The sequence below is a fragment of the Arachis hypogaea genome, chromosome 17, assembly GCF_003086295.3.
Source record: "Arachis hypogaea cultivar Tifrunner chromosome 17, arahy.Tifrunner.gnm2.J5K5, whole genome shotgun sequence".
Taxonomy (NCBI): Eukaryota; Viridiplantae; Streptophyta; class Magnoliopsida; order Fabales; family Fabaceae; genus Arachis; species Arachis hypogaea.
In genome coordinates this window covers 69862898-69878089 of record NC_092052.1, presented here as the reverse complement: position 1 = coordinate 69878089, position 15192 = coordinate 69862898, and the positions used below count along the sequence as shown (strand labels likewise).

At 39.2% G+C, this 15192-nt stretch overlaps 2 non-coding genes across 2 annotated transcripts; both read left to right on the top strand.

The window, feature by feature from the left end:
- The first annotated feature begins 405 nt into the window (after positions 1-405).
- On the top strand, positions 406-513 carry LOC112768257 (small nucleolar RNA R71). Its single transcript, XR_003185694.1, has one exon. It is a non-coding gene; the product is annotated as a small nucleolar RNA R71 (small nucleolar RNA).
- A 13441-nt stretch (positions 514-13954) lies between these two features.
- Positions 13955-14061, top strand: LOC112768747 (small nucleolar RNA R71). The gene has a single exon (XR_003186141.1). It is a non-coding gene; the product is annotated as a small nucleolar RNA R71 (small nucleolar RNA).
- The last annotated feature ends 1131 nt before the right edge of the window (positions 14062-15192 follow it).

Genomic DNA, 15192 nt, shown 5'->3' with positions numbered 1-15192 from the left:
GTTTCCATAAGGTTCACCCATGTAATTTACCTCTGCTATTGCAGGGTTCTCAGGATCATAAGCTTCTTCTTCAGAAGATGCCTCTTGAGTACTGTTGGATGCAGCTTGCATTCCATTCAGACTCTGGGAAATCATATTGACTTGCTAAGTCAATATTTTATTCTGAGCCAATATGGCATTCAGAGTATCAATTTCAAGAACTCCCTTCTTCATAGGCGTCCCATTACTCATAGGATTCCTCTCAGAAGTGTACATGAACTGGTTATTAGCAACCATGTCAATGAGTTCTTGAGCTTCTGCAGGCGTTTTCTTTAGGTGAATGGATCCACCTGCAGAAGTATCCAATGACATCTTTGGTAGCTCAGATAAACCATCATAGAATATATCCAGGATGGTCCATTCTAAAAGCATGTCAGAAGGACACTTTTTGGTCAGCTGTTTGTATCTTTCCCAAGCTTCATAGAGGGATTCACCTTCCTTCTGTTTGAAGGTTTGAACATCCACTCTAAGCTTGCTCAGCTTTTGAGGAGGAAAGAACTTGGCTAAGAAAGCCGTGACCAGCTTATCCCAAGAGTTCAGGCTGTCCTTGGGTTGAGAGTCCAACCATATTCTAGCTCTCTCTCTTACAGAAAAAGGGAAAAGCATGAGCCTGTAGATTTCGGGATCTACTCCATTAGTCTTAACAGTATCACATATCTGCAGGAATTCAGTTAAGAACTGAAAAGGATCTTCAGATGGAAGTCCATGAAACTTGCAGTTCTGCTGCATTAGAGAAACTAATTGAGGTTTCAGCTCAAAGTTGTTTGCTCCAATGGCAGGAATGGAGATGCTTCTTCCATGTAAATTGGAATTAGGTGCAGTAAAGTCACCAAGCATCCTCCTTGCATTATTATTATTTTCGGCTGCCATCTCCTCTTCCTGTTCGAAAATTTCTGAAAGGTTATCTCTGGATTGTTGTATTTTAGCTTCTCTTAGTTTTCTTTTCAGAGTCCTTTCAGGTTTTGGATCTGCTTCCACAAGAATGTTCTTGTCTTTGCTCCTGCTCATATGAAAAAGAGAGAACAGAAAAATAATAATATTAGGGATCCTTTTTACCACAGTATAGAGGTCCCAGTGTGAGTAGAAGAAAAGAAGAAAAAGAAATTCGAACACAGATGGAAGAGAGGGTTCGAATTTGGGTGAGATGAAGTGTTAGTAGATGAATAAATAAATAGAAGGAGATGAGAGAGAAGGAGAATTTTCGAAAATAATTTTTGAAAAAGAGTTAGTGATTTTCGAAAATAATTTTTGAAAAAGGTTAGTAGTTTTTCGAAAATTAAGATTTAAAAGTTGAAATAATTAGTTAATTAAAAAGAAATTTTGAAAAAGAGGGAGATATTTCTGAAAATTAGAGAGAGAGAGAGTTAGTTAGGTGGTTTTGAAAAAAGATAAGAAACAAACAAAAAGTTAGTTAGTTAGTTGAAACAAATTTTGAAAAGATAAGGAGTTAGGAAGTTAAAGAAGATATTTTGAAATCAAGTTTTTGAAAAAGATATGATAAGAAGATATTTTTGAAAAGATATGATTGAAATTAGTTTTTGAAAAAGATTTGATTTTTAAAATCACAATTAATGACTTGATTCACAAGAATTCACAAGATATGATTCTAGAACTTAAAGTTTGAAACTTTCTTTAACAAGTAAGTAACAAACTTGAAATTTTTGAATCAAAACATTAATTGGTGATGTTATTTTCGAAAATTTGATATAAAAATAAGAAAAATATTTTTGAAAAATGTTTTTTAGAATTTTCGAAAATAACTAAGAAAATTGAAAAAGATTTTATTTTTGAAAAAGATTTTGAAAAAGATGAGTTTTTTAAATTGAAAATTTGATTTGACTCATGAAAACAACTAGATTTTAAAAATTTTTGAAAAAGTCAAATCTAATTTTCGAAATTTTGAGAGAAAAAAAGGGAAAGATATTTTTTTTGATTTTTGAAATTTTTTTTTATGAGAGAGAAAAACACTAAAAAGATGCAATGCATGAAATTTTTAGATCAAAACATGTGATGCATGCAAGAATGCTATGAATGTCAAGATGAACACCAAGAACACTATGAAGATCATGATGAACACCAAGAACATATTTTTGAAAAATTTTTAATGCAAAGAAAACATTCAAGACACCAAACTTAGAATTCTTCAATGCTTAGACACTAAGAATTCAAGAATGCATATGAAAAACAAGAAAAAACACAAAACATGCAAATGCAAAGATCAAACAAGAAGACTTACCAAGAACAACTTGAAGATCATAAAGAACACTATGAATGCATGAATTTTCAAAAAATGCAAGATGCACATGCAATTGACACTAAACTTATAACATGACTCAAGACTCAAACAAGAAACAGAAAAATATTTTTGATTTTTATGATTTTCTAATTTTTTTGGATTTTTTTTCGAAAATTATTTGTAAAAGAAAAAATAAGGATTCCAAAATTTTTTTAATATGAATTCCAGGAATCTTGCCATGTTAGTCTAAAGCTTCAGTCCAGGAATTAGACATGGCTCACTAGCCAGCCAAGCTTTCAATGAAAGCTCCGGTCCAAAACACTAGACATGGCCAATGGCCAGCCAAGCTTCAGCAAACATAGATACCTCTCATGTATACAACAGCTGATATTTCATCCAACTTCATATACTTATGAGTGGAAGCCTCAGTCCAAAAGAATTTAGACATGGCTTTACAGCCAGCCAGGCTTCACATGCTTCATGAAACACTAGAATTCATTCTCTAAAAATTTTGAATAAATATTTTTTTTTCGAAAACAGGTGAGAAAATTTTGAAATATTTTTGAAAATTTTTTGAAAAGAAAACAAAAAGAAAATTACCTAATCTGAGCAACAAGATGAACCGTCAGTTGTCCAAACTCGAACAATCCCCGGCAACGGCGCCAAAAACTTGGTGCGCAGAAATTGTGATTACACTTTGATTATGTAAAATTCATCGCTCTTTCTTTCCCTGGTAATGGCGCCAAAAACATGATGCCAATACCATGGTTCACAACTTCGCACAACTAACCAGCAAGTGCACTGGGTCGTCCAAGTAATACCTTACGTGAGTAAGGGTCGAATCCCACGGAGATTGTTGGTATGAAGCAAGCTATGGTCACCTTGTAAATCTCAGTCAGGCGGATATAAAATAGTAATGGAGTTTTCGAAATTAATTAATAAAATAGGGATAGAAATACTTATGTAATTTATTGGTGAGAATTTCAGATAAGCGAATAGAGATGCTTTCGTTCCTCTGAACCTCTACTTTCCTGCTATCTTCATCCAATCAGTCTTACTCCTTTCCATGGCTGGCTTTATGTGATACATCACCATTGTCAATGGCTACTTTCGGTCTTCTCTCGGGAAAATGATCCAAATGCCCTGTCACGGCACGACTAATCGTCTGGAGGCATTACCCTTGTCAATGGTTTCATCTTATCCTCTCAGTGAAAATGGTCAACGCACCCTGTCACGGCACGGCTATTCATCTGTCGGTTCTCGATCCTGCTGGAATAGGATTTACTATCCTTTTGCGTCTGTCACTACGCCCGGCAATCGCGAGTTTGAAGCTCGTCACAGTCATTCAATCATTGAATCCTACTCGGAATACCACAGACAAGGTTTAGACCTTCCAGATTCTCTTGAATGCCGCCATCATTCTAGCTTACACCACGAAGATTCCGATTAAGAGATCTAAGAGATACTCATTCAATCTAATGTAGAACGGAAGTGGTTATCAGGTACGCGTTCATAGGGAATGATGATGATTGTCACGTTCATCACATTCAGGTTGAAGTGCGAATGAATATCTTGGAAGCGAAATAAGATGAATTGAATAGAAAACAGTAGTACTTTGCATTAATCTTTGAGGAACAGCAGAGCTCCACACCTTAATCTATGGAGTGTAGAAACTCTACCGTTAAAATTACATAAGTGAAAGGTCCAGGCATGGCCGAGATGGCCAGCCCCCAAAACGTGATCACGGGATCAAAATACGATCCAGGATGTCTAATACAATAGTAAGAGGTCCTATTTATAATAAACTAGCTACTAGGGTTTACAGAAGTAAGTAATTGATGCATAAATCCACTTCCGGGGCCCACTTGGTGTGTGCTTGGGCTGAGCTTTAACTTTCCACGTGCAGAGGCCATTTGTGGAGTTGAACGCCAGGTTTTGATCCATTTCTGGCGTTCAACTCTGGTTTTTGATCCCTTTCTGGCGCTGAACTCCAGAATTGGGCAGAGAGCTGGCGTTGAACGCCAGTTTGCGTCATCTAAACTTGGAAAAAGTATAAACTATTATATATTTCTGGAAAGCCCTGGATGTCTACTTTCCAACGCAATTGGAAGCGCGCCATTTCGAGTTCTGTAGCTCCAGAAAATCCATTTTGAGTGCAGGGAGGTCAGAATCCAACAGCATCAGCAGTCCTTCTTCAACCTCTGAATCTGATTTTTGCTCAAGTCCCTCAATTTCAGCCAGAAAATTCCTGAAATCACAGAAAAATACACAAACTCATAGTAAAGTCCAGAAATGTGAATTTAACATAAAAACTAATGAAAACATCCCTAAAAGTAACTAGATCCTACTAAAAACATACTAAAAACAATGTCAAAAAGCGTATAAATTATCCGCTCATCAGGCCGCGTCATTCATGCGGCCGCGTCATTGCGATTTCCTCTCTTCCGCGCGGTCGCATCATCCATGCGGCCGCGTCGCTTCTCGCTGGTCATCTCCTCAATTTCTTGTGTTCCTTCCATTTTTTGCAAGCTTCCTTTGCAATCTCTAACTCATTCCTGCCCTATAAAGCCTGAAACACTTAACACACAGATCACGGCATCGAATGGAATAAAGGAGAAATAAAATATATAATTAAAAGTCTCTAGGAAGCAGGTTTTCAATCATGCAATAACTTTAGGAAGGAATTATAAATGCATGCTTATTTAATGAATAAGTGGGTAAAGATCATGATAAAACCACATAATTAAACACAATATAAATCATAAAATAGTGGTTTATCAACCTCCCCACACTTAAACATTAGCATGTCCTCATGCTTAGTTGAAGGAGATAAAATGAATGAGTAAGAACATGTAAAACCCATGCAATGCAATGCAGCCTATATATGCAAATACAACTATATGATTCTTGTCCACTTGATCTAAAGTAAATAAGCTCTTCAAAACAATTACCAATCAAATTCCACTAACCCAATTCTTATACAGCAAGAACAGCTAAAAATGCAAGAAGATAGCTCATGAAAGCAGGGAACATAATATTTCAAGCATTGAACCCTCACTGACGTGTATGTACACTCCAGTCTCTCTAGTGTATAGGGTAATTACTCTATCCTTCTCTAATCATGCTTTCTAGTTTTTGTTCTTCTCCTAACCAATCAACAACATTTAATATACCAATGCAAACATCATGAGGTCCTTTCAAGGTTGTAATGGGGCCAAGGTGAGGGTAAGGATATATATATGGCTAAGTAAGCTTATAAATTGAATCTTTAATTAACCCAAGCTTTAACATAACCTATATATATTCGATATAACTTTTAAAATTCATACCTAGCTACCCAGAAATTTCCTTTCACATTCCATACTCATGTTTCAACCTTTTATTTTAATTTTATCATACATGCATTGACCCTTGAATTCTTAATTTAACATTGGGGTAATTTTGTCCCCTTATTTATTTTTTGAATTTTTTTTTACATAAACATAAACATAAACATAAACATAGATTATCAATGCACATACATAAACATAAACATAGCTTATCAATGCACATAGATTTTTAATTCTTACAGTTTCTCCTGAGTAGGTATCCAAATTCCCAGTATATTATCATGACACATTCCCTTATTATCTTTTGCTTCCACAATTTCCCATACTTAAATAACACACACAATTCTATCTTAAGCTAACCAAAGATTCAATTTGGGATATATAATTATTTTTCCGCTTAAGGCTAGTAATGTGATAAAATATAGAACAAATGGGATTTAAAGGCTCAAAGTGGCTAACAAAGGTAATTGAAAGTGTAGGCTTAATTTGGATAAGTAAGCTAAAAAAATAATGGCCTCAATCATATACAAACATATAAATATAATAAACATTGGACATATAGGATGAAACAAAATATAGATTACAATCATAGAGAAGTAAACACACAAGAATAAAATAATTATGGTTAAATAATGTAACCATTCATAAAGGCTCAAATCTCACAGGTTGTGTGTTCTTTAGCTCAAAAATCATGTTCCAAATACAACTTCAAGCAAATTTAACATAAAAGTTTTAATTAAAATTAGTGAAATTTTGTTCCAAAGATAGGGTCTTAGAAGAAACTTATTGTCTTTTCAATCAAGCAGAACATGCATGCAACTAATCTATTACTATGCAGTTTATCCTATTCTACAAAAGAAAAATCTAACTAAATATCCTAATTTATTAGTGCTAGGGAAGAGAAATTACCTTCGGAAGTCAGGTACTAACCGACCTCCCCACACTTAGGGCTTTGCACCGTCCTCGGTGCCATCTGTCAGGAACAAAGGTGGGTTGGTAGCAGTACCTCCATCGTCAGGGCCATCGTGGCTCCCTGTGCTGGTAAAGGAAGTGGAGTCCGGGGTATCTGAGTCCTTGAATTTTCCCATGATCAGCTCCTTGAGGTATGTGAATCGGCGCTTGTTACGGCGCTCTCTCATCTTAGCTTTCTGTTCATGCCGATCCAACTTTTCAAGTATCTGATGGAGCAGTTGGGCTGTTGTAGGAGCCTGTGGTGTTGAAGAAGGAATATCTTCAACTAGTTCAGTAGGCTGGCTAAAAGTGGCTGCTGGAAGTCTAAGGTACTTCCCGTTGAGGACAAACTGATCATCCCGTGGAAGCATGGCTTTGGTGTCCCCAGCTCTGTAGGAGACTCCGGCTGCTGAGACAAGATCTGAGACCAGGGCAGGAAAAGGTAAGTTGCCAGCGATTTGTACGTGTCCCATGGCATTCCGGATATGTCTTGGTAGATTCAGAGGTTGGTCTGTAAGGATGCACCATAGTAGAACGGCCATGTCCACAGTGAAGGAGGACTCGTGAGTGCTCAGAAAGACGTAATGGGACATAATCTGTGCCCATACGCGAGCCTCCAAGGTAAGTGCTGAAGCCGAAATTCCCTTAGGGCGGGTACGATGGTATCCGTAGATCCATCTGCTGCCAGGTAGTGCAATAACTCTGAGAACGGCATCCTAGTCAAATTGGTACATCTGGCGCTTGAGTGCGGCTTCTTGAAAGGCGTCCAATCCTTCTGGAACAGGGGGAAGACCTAGAGCTTTTTAAATGGCTTCTTCAGTAATGGGGACTTGCTTCTGATGGACATAGACATACTACAGGGTTGGCAGGTGGAAGTTGGAGTAGAACTCGACTACCCAAGAAAGATTGACCTGCCTTGACTGTCTCTGTAGAAAACTCCATTGTCTTCGGGCAATTTGCGGCTCAACAAAGGTAGCAATATTGGGAGGGAGGAGAAGAAGGTATTTGTTGTTGTAACTCCTTTCAGCCAGGATGGGGAGCATCTGCTCATAGTAGCGATTGGGGAATCGCGCAGTGTCTTTTGCTGGGAAGGCTCTTTCCTTATCATCAACCTTTATGATCCTCTTAATCTTCTTTGTTGAGGGCTTTACCGCAGTTGAAGAGGCTTCTGCCACTAATGCTCTTTTTGTACCTCTTCTTGCTGGTTGTTTGGGGGTAGCTTTCTCCTTTCCTTTCTTGGTGGCCATCCTAAAAAAGGAAAGAGAAAGTAAATTAAATTTATAGGGGTAGAGCAAGGAAGAGGGTGGTGTAAGTGATAATCAATGCACAATAAAGAAGAATGACGTTAACTCATGGTTATGACCACATGAAAAAAGTCATCAATGGAAATATAGCAAGTGCATATGGGGACAAATAAATGCAAGGTGTTTATTGGCATGCAGGCAAAGGCATGAGTAGCATAGATCAACCATTCAGTGTCCAATTAAAATATGTTATCACTCGTAACTAACCATCACGTTTGTATTGACAATTAAATTTAATGAATAAAATAGTAAAGGGAATTTGTGAAAAGCAAGCATTGAATATTAGATTAGATAAATGTAAAGAAGTTCATAATGCCATATGGGCTTTTTCACAAATACATAGCATGCATGTAGAAGAAGCTCTTGAAAATAAGAATTTGAACATGTAAGTAATCCCTTAAAAAGCAATATATAATTGGCAAACAAATTTACAACAATCCACAAGCATATAATGAAAAACAATGACTTAAATAAATTTATAACACCAAGTAAAAAGGAAAAAGAAAGGAAGAAAAAGAAGATATGAGTAATGAAAGTAAAAAGAAAAGAAAAAAAGATAACATATAAAAATAAGAAGAATAATAGAAAAGTAAGGAGGGAAGGAGAAAAGAAAAAGAAAAACCTTGTTAATGGGGGCGAGAGAGAGTATAAAGTGAGAAAGAAGGAAGAAGGGAGGGAGAAGAAATAAGGAGGGAAAAGAGAAAATAGGATTTGGGGAGAAAAAAAAAGATATGATAATTGGCAAATTAGGAAAACTGTGCGGCGCAAGCGACGCGGTTGCGTGGGCACACGATCACGCGACTTGCGCTGAAACTGAATGACGCGGTCGCGTCAGTCACGCGGTCACGTGGCCTGTTTTAGGCTAATGGCGCGAGGGTAGCCTCGCACTCGCACAATTCTCTGTTCAAAATCATTAAATGCCAAATCTTGGGTGACGCGATCGCATGGGGCATGCGATCGCATGAGTGGTCAATTATTGGGGTACGATGCGGACGCGTGGGGCACGCAATCACGTGAGAGGGACTGCGCGTCCAACGCCAGTCCAGCACCACTCTAGCACAACTTTCGGGTGTGCACCACTTTGACGTCAAAATCCTGGTCACGCGGCCGCGTGGGGCACGCGGTCGCGTGGGAGGCCATTATTCCCATATGACGTGGTCGCGTCGGTGACGCGGTCGCGTCGGTGACGCGGTCGTGTGGGACAATTTGTGCCATTGGCACGCCTCCAGCCACGCTCTCGCGTGACTCTCTGTTCAATTGATTATTCTCTCCCACACCTACGACGCGGACGCGTCAATGAGGCGGTCGCGTCGCGTGAATTTTTTTTTAATTAAAAATAAAAGTATGGAAATGCAGATGCACGAAATGTACTAATGAAGAGAAGAGTTATTGAATAAGAAAACTAAAAATAAAGAAAAGAAAAATCATACCATGGTGGATTGTCTCCCACCTAGCACTTTGCTTTAACATCCGTAAGTTGGACGCTCCACTAGCTCAGTCTTCGGCTATGTGGGGATCTTCCAAGAGGAAGATCTCAAGCTCCTTGTTTTTCTTCAGCTTCTCGCCATGATACAGCTTTAAACGATGTCCATTAACTTTGATAAGTTCAGAGTTTGAAGGATGGCTTAGGTGATAAACTCCGTACGGTTCTGTCTTCTCTACTCTGTATGGACCTTCCCATCTTGATCTCAACTTGCCTGGCATGAGCCTCAGTCGAGATTTATAAAGGAGGACTAAGTTCCCAGGTTGGAACTCTTTCCTCTTGATGTGCTGATCATGTACAGCCTTCATCTTCTCCTTGTATAGTCTTGAGTTTTCATAAGCTTCTAGGCGAAGGCTCTCCAGTTCCTGCAGTTGCAACTTCCTTTAAGCTCCGGCTTTTTCAATTCCCATGTTGCATTCCTTTACTGCCCAGAAGGCTTTGTGCTCTACTTCAACAGGGAGATGACAAGCTTTTTCATAAACTAAGCAGAAAGGACTCATCCCAATGGGTGTTTTGTATGCTGTTCTGTATGCCCAGAGTGCATCTTGTAGCCTGGTGCTCCAGTCTCTTCTATGAGGTTTGACTATCTTCTGCAAGATACACTTTATCTCTCTATTTGACACCTCAGCTTGCCCATTAGTCTGAGGATGGTAGGCTGTTGCAACTTTATGAATTATCCCACGCTTCTTCATTAGTCCTGTTAGTCTCCTGTTACAAAAATGGGTGCCTTGATCGCTCACGATTGCTCGTGGTGATCCAAAGCGACAAATAATATGGTTTCTCACAAAGGAAACAACAGTGTTAGCATCATCATTACGGGTAGGAATTGCTTCCACCCATTTGGAAACATAATCCACAGCTAACAATATATAGAAATAACCATTAGAATTTGGAAATGGACCCATGAAGTCAATGCCCCAAACATAAAAAATGTCACAGAAAAGCATAATTTGTTGAGGCATCTCATCCTTCCTGGATATATTGCCAAATTTCTGGCATGGAAAACAAGATCTACAAAATTCAGCAGTGTCTCTAAAAAGAGTAGGCCACCAGAATCCACAGTCTAAGATTTTTCTAGCAGTTCTTTGAGGGCCAAAATGTCCTCCACTCTTAGATGAGTGACAGGCTTCTAAGATGGACTGGAATTCTGATTGAGGCACACACCGTCTAATTATCTGGTCAGTGCCACATCTCCATAAATATGGGTCATCCCATATATAATATTTAGACTCGCTTTTCAGCTTGTCTCTTTGATGCTTAGAAAAGTTCGGAGGAAAAGTGCGACTAACTAGATAATTAGCTACAGGTGCATACCAAGGGACTATCTCAGATACTGCTTGCAGGTTATCAAATAGGAAATTATCAGCTATAGGAGTGAAGTCATCTGTAATATGTTCAAGGCGACTCAAGTGGTCTGCCACTAAAATCTGGTTATCACTCCTGTCCTTAATTTCCAAATCAAATTCTTGTAATAGCAGTATCCAACGTATAAGCCTTGGTTTGGACTCCTTTTTAGCTAATAAATACTTTAGAGCTACGTGGTCTGAATACACTACTACTTTAGTACCAAGTAAATAGGCTCGGAATTTATCCAGAGCAAAAATAATAGCAAGAAGCTCTTTCTCAGTAGTAGTGTAATTCGACTGAGCGGCATCTAAAGTTTTAGACGCGTAAGTAATAACAAAAGGATCCTTACCTACACGTTGAGCCAGTGCTGCTCCTATGGCATGGTTGGAAGCATCACACATTATTTCAAATGGTTGACTCCAGTCTAGTCCTCTCACAATTGGAGCTTGAGTCAGGGCGGTTTTCAGCTTATCAAATGCTTGTTTGCAATTTTCACTGAACTCGAACTCAATATCTTTCTGCAGTAGCCTGGATAAGGGAAGTGCTACCTTACTGAAGTCCTTAATGAACCTCCTGTAAAAACCTGCATGGCCAAGGAAAGAACGGACCTCCCTCACAGAAGAGGGGTAAGGTAATCTAGAATAACATCCACCTTTGCTGGATCTATAGAAATGCCAGTGTTAGACACAACATTTCCTAGTACAATCCCTTGTTTAACCATAAAGTGACATTTTTCAAAATTTAATACCATGTTTGTACTGACACATCTATCTAATACTCTAGATAATCCATCTAAGCAAAGGCTAAAGGAATTGCCATAAACACTAAAATCATCCATAAAAACCTCCATACAGTCCTCAATAAGATCAGAGAAAAGACTCATCATGCACCTCTGGAAAGTAGCTGATGCATTGCACAAGCTGAAGGACATTCTCTTGTAAGCATAAGTCCCAAAAGGACATGTAAAAGTGGTCTTTTCCTGATCCTCAGGAGCTATATGAATCTGGAAATAACCTGTGTAACCATCTAAAAAACAATAATGCGATTTACCTGACAGGCGATCCAACATTTGATCAATGAATGGAAGAGGATAGTGATCCTTACGGGTTGCTTGGTTGAAGCGTCTGTAGTCAATGCAGACCCTCCAGGCATTCTGAACTCTGGTTGTCAGGAGCTTTCCATGCTCATTCTTCACTGCAGTGACTCCAGACTTCTTTGGCACCACTTGTACTGGGCTTACCCATTCACTGTCTGAGATGGGATAGATGATATCTGCCTTTAGTAGTCTGGTCACTTCCTTTTTGACAACCTCTAGGATAGTGGGGTTCAGTCTTCTCTGGGGTTGACGGACAGGTCTTGCTCCCTCTTCTAAAAATATCCTATGCTCACAGACTTGAGGATTTATGCCTACTATGTCTGCCAAACTCCACCCAATTGCCTTCTTGTGCCTCCTCAGCACACTAAGTAACTGCTCTTCTTGTTGAGAAGTAAGTTCTCTTGCAATGATAACTGGAAACCTCTTTCCATTTTCCAGGTAAGCATATTTGAGGTGTGGAGGAAGGGGTTTTAATTCTAACTTCTGATCATGGTCAGGCTCTAGGTTTTCTGGAGCTGGTAACAGTGGTAGAGCACTGTCATTGTCCTCTGAGAATGTCCCCACACTTGGACCTTGTCCTGTGTGCTTCTCTTCAAGTTCCTCTTGATGGACTTCAGCCACGGTTTCATCTATAATGTCACACTTGAGGATAGAGTGATCCTCCGGTGGGTGCTTCATAACTCCATTCAGATTGAAAATCACTACTCGGCCATCTATTTCAAAAGAGTATGTTCCTGAAAAAGTATCTAATTTAAACTTTGAGGTCTTCAGGAATGGCCTTCCGAGTAGGATTGATGATGGCTTATCTGAGGCATTATGGGGCATCTCCAGGATATAAAAATCAATGGGAAATGTGAGCCCCTTAATGCCCACTAATACATCTTCAACAACTCCAGCCACTGTGATAATGCTTTTATCTGCTAACACAAAACGAGCTGCCGACCTTTTTAAGGGAGGGAGCCTCAAAATATCATATATAGACAAAGACATTATACTTACACATGCTCCTAAATCACACATGCAATCAGAAATTATCACACCACCAATAGTACAATTAATTATACAAGGACCTGGGTCACTACACTTTTCAGGTAAACCTCCCATTAAAGCAGATATGGAACTTCCTAAACGAATAGTTTCTAATTCATTAATTTTGTCTTTATGTATACATAAATCTTTTAGAAACTTTGCATACTTAGGTACCTGTTGAATAACATCAAATAGAGGAACAGTTACGTCAACCTTTTTTAATATCTCTACCATTTTTGGATCAGGTTCCAGCTGCTTCCTGGGCTTCCTTGCGAGTTGTGGAAATGGAATAGGAGTGGTGTCTTCTACAGTGTCTGCGCCTTTAGATGCTTCCTCTTGTGGTTGCATTTCTTCTTCTTTAGCCATGTCCCGTATGTCCTCTTCCTCTTCAACATCTTCTATTTCCACTACCTCTTCAGCTGAGGCGTGTTCTGGTGAGCTTGGCTCATCTTGGTTCCTCTCCTGTAGTGTGGTTCCGGACCTTAGGGTGATGGCATTAATACCACCCTTGGGATTGGGTAATGGTTGAGAGGGAATTCCACTGGTGCTCAAAGGTTGATTATTGGAGTTATTCATTGAACCAATCTGTGAGACAAGAGCTTGCAAAGTAGCGTTCAGACCATTCAGAGTGGCATTAATGTTGTTTTCTATTGCCATCCGTGGTTGTAATTGCCACCTTGATTGTACCCTTGGTTGGGGCAGTCATAGAAGTTATGTGTGGCTGCCACGGTGTTGTCTTCCTGCTGGAGCTGCGAACATTCATCAGTATAGTGGCTATAATCAGCGCAGATTCAACAAACTCTTTATGGGACTAACTATTGGTTTTGCTATGCTGGAGAAGGTTGAGCTTGATGAACTTGTTGTTGATTCAATTGCATCTGCTTCAGCAAGTTGGTCATTTCACAGATACTCTAAGTTAAAGCAGCAGTCTCTCTGCTAGAGGATACTTCTGCAACGGCTTTTGCACGGCCTTGTTTCTGCCTGTGATTCCTAGTAGATTCAGCTAAGTCACTGATCAATTGTCATGCCTCATCAGTGGTCTTGTACTTTTTCATAGACCCATTGCTAGCACTTTCCAATGTGGTCTTATCTTGGGGCCTCATGCCCTGTGTGACATAACCGAGTAACACTATCTTGTCAATCATATGGTGGGGGCAAGCTTCTAGAAGATTATTGAAGCGCTCCCAGTACTCATAGAGAGTTTCAGAATCATCCTGAACAATCATGGAAATATCTTTCCTCATTTTATCAGTAACTTCAGCTGGAAAGAACTTTTCCAAGAATTCTCTTCTCAGTGTATCCCAGTTGGATACAATTGCTGTTGGTTGAGTGTAGTACCACTCTCTTGCTTTTCCCTCAAGAGAAAATGGGAAAGCTTTCAACAAAATTGAAGTTTCATCTGCACCATCACGCCTGACAGTAGAACAGGCTGCTTGAAAATATCTCAGGTGCTTGATAGGCTCTTGAGCAGGTAAGCCATGAAACTTGGGCATCAAATTGAGCAGTACGGTCTTTATTTCAAAGTCTGTAGCCACCGCTGGGTGATGCGCTTGAAATGGTTGCATTGTAAAATCAGGAGCTCCAGCCTCCTGGATAGTAACTCTCTTAGCTGCTGCCATGTTACCTACATGTAAAATAACCAAATCAGTAGAACGGGGGCTGGTTTCTTTCTCAAGTGACGTTTCAGATCTGCCCTCAGAGAGGACTAACCGACGCCGAGCTTGCCTTATTCGTGAAATAGTTCTTTCAATCTCAGGATCGAATACTAGCAAGCTTGGGTCAGGAAGCGAACGCGTCATCCAACGAAAGAAACAAGCAGCTCATAGTAGTAAAATAAAATAAAATGCAAATAAATAAAATCCAATCAATAACTTTAGCATTCTATTGCAACTCCCCGGCAACGGCGCCAAAAATTGATGGTGGCGGAAATTGGCGAGTTAAGAATGATTATAAAATATGCGTTGCAAGTATAGTTCTCAACCAACTAGAAATCCGCTTATCAATTTAGAAGGGTGACACAGAAATTAAAATTAATATACTGGGAGTATGAATCCCAGGTCATCTCCCAACGAGTTGCAGAAAACTGTGCTATTTTATTAATCGGATGGTAGAAATTTAAATTAGAGAATTTATATAAATTTAAATAAAAGCCTTGACTGGGAGTCGATTAGCTGGAAGCCCTATTCTTGTTGGAGTACTCTCAAGATTAATTGACAATTGAGGGTTATTATTTTTAGTTGTCCCTCACTAAGTAAGGGAAAGTTAAACAAGTTGGAATGCTGTTTCTATCCACAAGTTCCAATCCGCTCTTGGGAGGATTGGTGTTAGTGACTAGAGAGAAATCCAACAATAAACCCAATTACAATCTTTCTCTTGAG